The sequence below is a fragment of the Pangasianodon hypophthalmus genome, chromosome 21, assembly GCF_027358585.1.
Source record: "Pangasianodon hypophthalmus isolate fPanHyp1 chromosome 21, fPanHyp1.pri, whole genome shotgun sequence".
Lineage (NCBI taxonomy): Eukaryota > Metazoa > Chordata > Actinopteri > Siluriformes > Pangasiidae > Pangasianodon > Pangasianodon hypophthalmus.
The window spans coordinates 847009-855728 of record NC_069730.1 but is presented as its reverse complement, the minus strand read 5'-3'; positions in this window follow the sequence as shown (position 1 = coordinate 855728).

The following is an 8720-nucleotide window of genomic DNA, read 5'->3' as shown; positions in this document are numbered from 1 at the left end:
ACACAGCAACACACACACACACAGCAACACACAAACATGCACACACACAAACACGCACACACAGTGACACACACATAAACATGCACACACACACACACACATACACACACAGTGACACACACACCCACAGCAACACACACACACAAACACGCACACACAGTGACACACACAGCGACACACACACAGCGACACATACACACATACATACATACACACACACACACACACAGAAACACACACACATGCAGCGATTTGCAGTTGTCGTTACGGCTCAGACGTGAGCTGCTGAAAGATAAATGAACTCGCGCTGCTCAAAAGGTGACAAAGAACGTCATTAGATCTCAGAATAGAAACTGAGATCCACCGGGAGCCGGACGTTCCAGTGAACTCTACAACAATGTGGACAGAAGGAACACACACACACACACACACAGCAACACACACACACACAGCGACACACACACACACACACACACACAGTGACACACACACACACATTCACCTCTAATCAAATCCCAACACACAACACTGGTGTTTGATCTCTAGGAGACCTGCTCTGATATTTTGCTGTATCATAATTCCACACTCTGTGTGTGTGTGTGTGTGTTGCTGTGTGTGTTGCTGTGTGTGTTGCTGTGTGTGTATGTCGCTGTGTGTGTGTGTGTGTGTGTGTGTGTGTGTATGTGTGTGTGTGAGAGAGAGATTCATATCTGTGCTGAATAATTATTTTTAATGACCAAGTAAACAACTAAAATGAGCAGAGAAACATCTCTACACCTTCACCCTCAATACTAATGCACACTCTTATGAATATTCATGAATATGCTAACTAGACACACCCCCATGTGTTCTCTAGCCATCCTGACTCCGCCCCTTTCGCTTTACTGCCCAGGTTAAGCAGCATTGTGGGCGGTGCTTCATGAAAAGTCTGATTTTGATAAACCTATCTTCTTAAAAAACAATATTTCAATAAATCAGCATCACAAATGTGAATTTTATTTTGTGCTCAAAAAATGAACAAAATTACAAAATTATATATTTTATTTTATATTTAATAACTTTGTAAAAAAATAAAAGTTAAATTAATTAAATTTTAAATTATTGATTGAATGATTTAGACCAAACTTTATTTATTTTAGAACTAATATATTATTTCTAAAATAATATTTCTAATATATTCATATCTAAAATATGTCCTTCTATTTACCAGCTATTTATTTGTTTGTTTGTTTGGACCAAAGACCAACTCTTATTTATTTATTTGTTTGTTTGTTTGTTTGTTTACTATTGTATTTTATTGCAATATTTTGTTTTAATTTGTTTGATTTGCTTTGAGTTTAAAGAGTATTTTGTTATATTCAGCTTTCATCTCTCTCTCTCTTTCTTTCTCTCTCTCTCTCTTTTTTCTCTCTCTCTTTCTCTCTCGCTCTCTATCTATCTATCTATCTATCTATCTATCTATCTATCTATCTGTCTGTCTGTCTGTCTGTCTATCTGTCTTTCTCTCTCTCTCTTTCTCTCTCTCTCTCTCTCTTTCTATCTATCTATCTATCTATCTATCTCTTTATCTATGCACATTTTGAGCAGTTCTCAGTTTCAGATGTAGTAAAAGAAACTTAAACTCAGACTCTGTTATTCACCACATGGTGTCAGAATAGTCTTTTCTTTTTTCCTCAGTCTCTCTGTTTAACGCTGTATTTATTTCTCACAGTGAAATGGACGGATGGACAGATGGACGGACGGATGAACAGACGGATGGACGCTCTGTGACTGTCATCATGACCCCACGTCACGTTCACCTGCACATCAGGTCCGTTCCCTCCTACACACTCGTCCATTGTTATTAGGAGAAAGTGGTGTGTACAATGTGTGTGTGTGTGTGTGTGTGTGTGTTTAATTCCTTGATCAGCATCATTACAGGCAGCAGGGATTAAAACACAGACGTGCAGACTGGGAAATGGCAGGATAATTCAGAATAAGAGCCTAAACACACGCAAACAAGTTCAAAATACCAGAAATCCAAAGTCAGAAACATGCAACGCTGCTGAAGGCCGTTTACCAGCGCAGGAGTATTTATACACCGAGCGGCAAAACAACGCAACGAGACGCAGGTGGGCCAAACTGGAGCCAGGTGAGGACGGCCACGCGTGAACGGAGCTGGAGCCGAGGAGCACGGCAGGGAGAAGGTTTCCGTGACAGCTCCTCAGACGGCGGTTTGGTGTGGCGCTGATGTCAGGGTGTGTTTTCTCTCCAAGCAGCTGTGTTTAACTCACTAACCAGAAGACGAGCCTCTCCCAAACGCACGCCGCTCTCCCGGGCCCTGGGGATGGCGTGTTGAGCTTAACACGGAGAGTTAAACCCACAGCAGATGTAAACAATGCCTGAACTTTTTCTCCAAGTCGTGTGAAAGCGCTGAACCTTGCAGCGAGAGCTGAGAACTTCACAGCGGAGGATTTATTCATCACTCTGAGTTGAAGCCTGTAACAAATGCAGCATGACTCCGTTAGAGTCACCAAACATATCCATGTAGGCACGTCTCGATAATCACTAATCACAATATATTGAGATATTCATGTGCAGTACTTTTATTGTGTGTGTTTTAATTGTTTAATTGTAGTTCATTCTCAGAAGTGTTAATAATACAAACATACAAAATCTGCACCATTCTGAAGGCAGGATAATGACTTTAAAACATTAAGTAAGGAGCACTGTGTGTGTGTGTGTGTCTCTCTGTGTGTGTGTCTCTCTGTGCGTGTGTGTGTGTGTGTCTCTGTGTGTGTGTGTGTGTGTGTGTGTGTGTGTGTCTGTGTGTGTCTCTCTGTGTGTGTGTGTGTGTGTAAGTAAGTAGAGTTCCTGTTACCCCCTGAAGCTGATTATTTTCCTATAACAGCACGTCTCTTGCACCACAGCAACTTACCAATGATTACAATTTTTTATTTATTAAAGGACAACACTTCATACTTTTTATCTGTTTATAGTTACCTTTAATCTTTTGTGAAACAAGTTAGCTCCTGTTGCGTTCTAGCAGCTATAAACAGCTAATAAGTTGAAGTTAATAAGTCTAAACACACGCGGCTTGTCATGTTAGCGAGAAACTGCAAAGAAGCGTAAACTCCTCTGTCCTATCCGTCTCTGTGGAGCGTCCAGTGTACGAGTCCCTGCGTACGAGCTGTTACTATAGAAACGATAATGTATTAGAATGAGAGCATTAAAATATAAACCTGTGATTTGCAGCTGCACTCTATGTTTCAGATTTAGAGGAACTTAGTCCATCTCTCTCTCTCTCTCTCTCTCTCTCTCTCTCTCTATCTCTCTTTCTCTCTCTCTCTCTCTCTCTCTCTCTCTCTCTCTCTTTTTCTCTCGTATCAGCTGGTAGAATTACATCATGACCTGTTTTAGAAACAAGTGATTTCAGCTGGTACAGAATGAGTTCATGGCTTTATGTCAGATGTTATTGTTTAAAACGACTGATTCTCATCTTCTCACACTTTCTCTCACAGATTACATTCGTACTCAGTTACACAAGCAAAGCAGCCATATTTAATAAATCTTTATATTTACTATAAAAGTTCCCCTTTCAGAAAACTGATAATCCATTCATCAGTTCCCTGAGGAACAAGTGTACACCACTTTTGCGTTTAGATTTCAAAAGTGCTTCGGAAATTTTGCAAAACAACAAAAAATATTCTATTTTAATGTGTTATACTTTAACAGTTGTTTGATTTATTAACAAATATATAACATACACAGCAGTAAATGTAATACATTACATAAGCAATAACAATAATAGTACACGCTTATCAAAAAGGGTTCCTTAAATGGTTCTTAGCTTCCGAAAAAAGGTTCTAACTCCAGACCTTTCACACACTTGGCCAGTGTGAAAACCACAACACTTAAAAAAACCTGCACTAACACTTACACTTGGTTTTATACCTGTGTGTGTGTGTGTGTTTGTGTGTGTGTGTTTGTGTGTGTGTGTGTGTGTGTGGTGACTGATTTTGTAATAAAATGCTATATATGGTCATGTGTACACTTGGCGTACATATGATTTGGAGAAAAAGTACTGGAATGATTTCTGGCCTGATGGACATATTTGTACTCGTAGTGTGTAGTCTACCGCTCTCACAAAACCACCTCGAAAATGCATACCATACTTCATTAGTGATGTCGGTTCTAAGAGAAATATTTCCTCAAAATAGAAACCGGAGATCGTGCCAAGTGCATGAAAATAGCAACACTATTACATGTTCCTTTTAATTCAGTGACGGCGTAAAAAGACGAAATGTTCTGTGAAGCTGATCAGGTTGACTCTGTAAGCAGCTGTAATGAGTGCAGGACAAACAGAACGTCACTTTATTTAGGCTTTTCAAAGTGGGGATCAGAACACGGGCAGGCAGATTAGTTTATTAATCACAGGTAAATCCTTCATCATTGTCATCATCGTCATCATCATCATCATCGTCATCCAAACTAGCAGGCAGAAGGACAACAAAACATGTAGGGAACTAGAGAAACTAGAAAAAAACAATCTGAGAAATATAAAACAAGGTAGTAGGATACTAGGAACAAGCATTTGAGAAACTGAATTAGCATGAAAACTATAATGAGGAACTACGGGTAAGAAACCAGGATGTGAGAAACTAGAAACAAGAGTTAAACAACGAGAAGATAAGTAGAAAATGAAAAACTGAGAACTAGGAAAAGGGAATCTGTATTCTTCTTCTGTAGGAATCCTTATAGCTTCTTTGTAGAACCCTACGATAAAGTGTTTTTATCAGAAAAGGTTCCAAGTGGAACCAAGTGGAACCTTTTCGAAAGTTACATAAGAACCATGTGATTATCCAATGAACGCTTAAAGAACCATTAGAGAACGCTTTATTCTAAGAGTGTGTGTGTTAACTGGGTGAGTATGAAGTACAAACTCCAAAGTATTGCTCATTATTTTCTTCTTAATAACTAGAACCTGTTAGACTTTTAACATTTAGTTAAAGTGTCTTAGTCTCTTAAAATAAAGGGTTCATCAAGGGTTCATTGCAAAGTGAATCATAAAATAAACAAAAAAATTTTGCTGTGAAACTAGGACCTTGAAAACTAGGAACAAGGAAGTATGTAACAAAGAACTGAGAACTAGGAAATGAAAAATCTAGAAACTAGAAAAAGTACAAAATGAGAAAGTAAAGAACTTTGAGCTTAGAAACTGGGAATTACAAAACAAGGAAGTGTCTAAAATGGCTCCTTCTTGTTTATTTCCTACAAACACCTAACTGGGGATTTGGTATTCTTCTCTAATTAAACGTTATTATTTAGATGCTAACTGATCGCAGTGCATTGTGGGATTTTATAAGTGTACTTCACTTTCAAACGTAGCATAGCGATGAGGAACTAGAGTGAAAATCCATCAGGGGCGTGGTGAGGGCGGAGTCTGAGCAGTAGATTACAGAAGAGATCACAGGGATCTGTTACAGCGCTGTCTGAGTTTCACGTTAGCATCCAAATCATACAAACTGCAACTCCTGTCCCAGACATACACTTCCTATTTCCACTTCCTGTCCAGAAGAGACGGCTTTCCCACCTGTTCCAACCACGTTAAACTTCAGGTTGATGGAACATGACTTTTTACAGCTTACATTATCATCTCACGCATCACACTCTGTAATTCAGGTCTATTTACAGAGCGTGGATTTGGAGTTAGTCGGGTCGCTGGTCAACCAGCAGCAGCTGGAGTTCAGCAGTTCATGTGTGTGAGCTCACGTCAGAGCATCAGGAGGAAAGTCGACGTTCAACACTTTCAGCGCTGCCGAATTCTGGATTGTGATTGGTCAGTTGATTAATTTTCAATAACAGCAGCTCTGACAGTAGCGCAGGTTTATATTAATGCACTTGTTCTAATACGTTTCATTTCTATAGTAACAGCTCGTTTACAGGGACGTGTACAGCAGACGCTCCGTTAATTTAACATTGATGGAAGGAGTCTCCAGTGTCAGCGCTTTGTAACAGTCAGAGGTAAAGCTGTAACTTTAAATTTTGCGACATCTTCAGGACAGAGGAGTTTACGCTTCTTTGCGGTTTCTCGGTAACATACGTAACAAGCTGCATTTTTTTGTTTTATTAACTTCAAGAGAGAGAATAAAGAGAGGCTGGTGAGGGAACGAGTGTTTATAGCTGCTATAACGTAAGTGACAACAGGAACTAACATGTTCCACGACATAAAATGTAACTATAAACAGATAAAAGCTAAGACGTGTCATTCTTGTTTTGATCTTTTAATCGTTTACTAAAGCACTTTAAGTTCTTGTACTCAAATCAAAGTAGATATTCTTCTTCTTCTTCTTATCATTATTATTATTATTATTATTATTATATGTAATGTTCTGAAGGGGAGTAGCAAGATCATCAGTTTCCAGAAATCTGTTCATCGTATATTTCTCCTGTGATATTCGGGTCGTGAAGTGCGCCGAGGTCGGCGGGTTTACGGGGATTTTTCCAGCGAATAAATCTGACGAGTGAAATCATCCTCCACACGCTCCTGTCAGACCCGAGATCTCGCGTTCCCACGCCTCCGGCCGCCACCTCCACCATAAAAACACACGCTATACTTAGGGTTCCTGGTAAGATCGTGGATTCCCACACATAGTTTTATGAGTGCACTCATCTTAGGTGGGATTAATGAGTTATGAGATGGTGGAGATAACTCAGCGTCTGAGGTCTGGACGTTAAACCGAAGCTGAGCTGCTGGGACGTGTGGTGTGTTAACGGACGTGTGTGAGAAGTTCACGGTCATCAGGACAAAAGGAGGTCATATAAGTTCAAACTTGGAGAAAGAGCAAAGCCAGTGGGTGTCAGTGGTAATAAACTGTTAATAACATTTCACTTTAGAGGTTATTTGAGATTATTGAGTTTCAGGGCCTCAAATGCAATATAAAATCTAAAATGAGCAGAAGTGGGACTTAACATCAAAGTACTTTATTACTGTAATTTAGTCTCGGTTTAAGTATCTATAGTTGAGTTTTTTTGTTCCACTAATACTTTTAACTTTTACTCACTACATCAAAAGAAAAATCTCCTCTTTCTCCTCACTACTGAGGATTTGTTTCACTTGCGAAAGTGTTTCACTCATCTAGTGTCGTCTGTCGACATTTTTCCCACCTAGCCAGCGTTGTTTGTTGCCGTGTTTGTTGCCTGCTAGCGATGAACTCCTCATGCTAATACTGCTCGGAGTGCTCAGGTCGGCCGTCCTTGCACGTTTAAACACCATAAAAATGTTTTATCAGGTTACTCGTATTGTCCGAAGATGCTGTAATTCCTCCTCTAGATATGTTCACAGTTTGCAGTCTGCTTTGCTTTGATCGTTAATCGTGACATACGTCCAGATCGCTGTCGTTTCATGTCGCGTGTTCATTAGCGTGATAGCGTATGCAAGGTTTAGGTCACTGGATGTTGGTATAGAGTACGAGTTCATAAGTATGATATCAGACTGATACTGATACCAGTATCAGTACCGTAAACTATCTACTGCTACATACACATCGTTTTTATCACTGTTTTGCGATAGCTATCTATTAACATTTAGTTAGTTTGTATTATCAGAGTTATTATCACGCTATTATCACGCTAACTAACAACATCAAGCTTTTGTTAGCTAGCCTTAGCTAATGTTTTTCTACACTCCTTGGTGAAAAAGGCACCAATTTACTACCAATAATCAAAATCAGTGACGTCTTTTTCTTTTGAGAATCTTTCTTCTACTAATTTAAGAGTTTATACTTTTCTACTTTAACTTGAGTGAAGAATTTTCAAGTTGTACTTATAAAAGATGACTTGTATGTAGAATCGTAACTATGATCAGTAATTAAACGGTTGGCTAAAGGGAATGCTATAAAGCCCTGGAGAGACTTTGTAGTAAATATTTGGACATTTTCTGATTTCCCAGTTTGTAAAAATATCTTGCACGTGACCTGAGATCATTAACTGGAGTAGAAACACAGTTCACAAATCTGAATCTCATTTCTGCCTTTATAAATGCCAAAGCCAGCAGCTGCACTGCCCTAAAATGGTGCTGAAACGTGTAAATGGCAGTTTACGTCATCGAGCTGGCCGAGCTGGAGGTCACGTCTCACGGTGGTCCGGGGAAATCCGTCAGAAAATGAGTCAAGCCTTTAATCACACGGTTTTCCCACTAATGGCCGTGAATATCGCTGACATCGTAGATTTACTATATACTGTATATAGAAACAACTTTAGACAACATTTCACTGAAACGAGCGCAAACTTTTCCTTTAAATGCGATGAGCAATTTGCTTTATAACAATGTTTACACACTTTGTCAGAAAGATATATTTTTTTCCAGGGTGTGAACGTGTGCCAATAATCAGTTGTTTGTATTCATTATTCCCCAAGTCCCTGCTTAGGAGGCTGACTAATTAGGTATACTAGGAATATCTTTTGGCCAGGGTTTGTGCTTCGTTTTTTAAAGATTGCCTCCTCCATAAATCAGCATGAGCACAATAGTGTTATACAATTCCTTATTTTGAAATTTAAACAAAAACTAATTTAATTTCTTGCATGTGTGTTTCTTGGAAAGTTATTCAGTTCACAGAACATGGTGAAAAAAAAAACATGGTAGAAAAAAAAGTGTCACTTTGAGGTTTAATTTCCAGTCAGATCCAGGATTATTGGCAGCCTTTATAAACTCTCCTGATCTAAACCTTGCTGAAAAGCGG